Genomic DNA, 2,498 nt, shown 5'->3' with positions numbered 1-2,498 from the left:
TATATTTTATATTTAATTTAAATGGTATAAAATAATATTTTTTTTTACTATTTTTAAAAGTTTCTCACTTAAAAATATCAAAGCCAATACAAAAAGAGTAAAAAAATAAGAAAAAGATAAAAGTGTGGAAAGGAGAAAGAATAAAGCATAAATTAAAGAATATTGGGTATGACTTGTCACATTTAATTCAATAGATCCATGGCTATACTCATGTATGTATAAACTATTCTTAAATTACGGCTAATTAATGATTGTAGTTTTAAGTAACAATAGGGATTTAGACGATGTTATAGATTGATATATAGTTAGTAATAGGATCACCTCAATTAGTGCTTTAAAAACCTATGGAGGCATTAGTTACTCTAAATTTGATTTTAAGCTCGTGGAAGAACGTTTCAGCTATGAGGAAAGCTGTGATTCTGATTTTTACCTAAATGTTTTCAGTTTGCTGCCATATCTTTATGGTGTTTTTTCCCTTTCCTTTTGGTGTTTCATTTTTAAAGTTGTATTTAGTTAGTAGGTATGTTCTTCAAATACATAGACATAATTATACATGTTTATGTTTGGTTGTTGAAATATAAATTTTAAAGACATGATTACACATAATAAATATATATTTTGAATTTTTTTTCAAGAAAAAATATAGAAGAATAATATTTTTTTAATAACGTAAACAATAGGTAAAAAAAATTAATTTTAATTTTAAAAATCAAATTTTAAATTAATTAGATTTAATCATAATTTTGAATCTTTGAATTTTTTTATTTTTGCCGCAATTGTTCTTTTGCAATCCTATGTCATTGCTGCCGTTGCTGTATTGCGACTCCGGTACTTCGCAGTTACTGTCTCGTTACTTGTTTCTTATTAAGTCGGATGTTCATTTTACTATGTATGCGGATGGTTTTTTTTTCATTTTAAAATTGATGTTTATTTTGGTATATCATTTATATTTTACTTGATTTGCTTAAAATTGCATGCACATGCTCCGCAAGATGTTCATTTTACTATGTATGCGAATAGTTCTTTTCACTAAGATGTGAAAATTTATTTGGGTCATACCATTTGGGTGAACGAAGACGAGGACGAAGTAGGACGAGTCATCGCAGTGTGACTGTACGACGGGTGGCCTTCTTCCTCGGCAAGAATGCGCATCACAGGGGAGCAATAGGGCGGTGTGGCTGTGCACGGCGCAGTGGGGCGATAGGCGGCCTTCTTATTCGTTGAGAACGCGTAGCTGTTGGGAACAGAGGCACGATGCTGCTGTGGGAAGCAGGGGCGGAGGTAGCGACGACACTTCGTGAGCTTCGTGGGAGATGGATATGCAACGGTGCAGCGTGAAAGAGAGGCAACAGTGCGGCATGGAGTAGCGATGGAACATCGTCTCCGTTCTGGGCAAGGTGGCGAAGGTTGACAGCGTTTCAGAGGAGGCTATGGTGAAAATAGGGTTTAGGGTTTGGTGTAGGTAAAAATAGGTAATGGAGAATGTGAAAGATAAAAGTGAAATTAGGTTGGGATGTTTTTTCATAATTATTGGACCTAGGAGTATAGTCCGATGTTCACATTTTTCGCATCCCCATTGTCTACCTACCAGAATTATTTTTTAAAATAGTGAGACACAACGCGGGATTCAAACTTCAACACCTATTTATGCAAGCGTTGGGGGTTCGGATGCCGCCTCTAGCATGCAACAACCCATTGGTCAGCGACAAAACCCTTAAATGGAGCTTTGTACCATACCACGGCAGATTAATCCTTAATCCTACTGAGCTGGAGATTTCGTATAAAAAAAAAGGTAAGACACAAAATTTCTATAGTAGACACACATATATTTTGGACCTTTTCACCTCTTATTTTTTTGTTTTATTTCGAATCTATCCTCCCTCAACATTACTCGTCATTCCCCTTCATCTCTTTCAAATCTTAACTCTCTCATTTTTTCTGTAGGATTACTATATGTTTATAACACGTAGCAGAAAAAAAGAAAATAATCCTAAAGATCTATTTTATGCTTAAATTTTATTCGAATAAATAATATATAAATCAAATCTAAATACCTTTGGATGCTTTAGTAAAAACTTTATTTTCTCCTTCGATAGTACAAAGGTGCTATGCGTATCCACACCGAAACCATCCTTTGCTGTCAACTCCTTGACCAATGGACATCTGATCTAAATTGAGAAACCTCTTGCAACTCTTTGCATACCATCAAATTCTACTCTAAGAATTAGGTTCACATACATTTATGTGTGTAGAGGTAAAGAAATAAAACACTTATATGTTATTTGTATTATTCCTCTACTCTTGGCATACATATATAGTATGAGATTTGTTACTGATTTCAAATTTGAATCTCAATTCAAATGTAAATTATATCTTATTATTTTAAACTTGAATCTTTTAAATTTATGAATCATATCATAACAACGACAAAAAAACTAATAAATATTATAATTTTTATAAGTAATAAAAAAATATTTATATTTAGCAAATGACTTATC

Source organism: Arachis ipaensis, chromosome B06, assembly GCF_000816755.2.
Source record: "Arachis ipaensis cultivar K30076 chromosome B06, Araip1.1, whole genome shotgun sequence".
Lineage (NCBI taxonomy): Eukaryota > Viridiplantae > Streptophyta > Magnoliopsida > Fabales > Fabaceae > Arachis > Arachis ipaensis.
Note: the sequence above shows the minus strand (reverse complement) of the source record.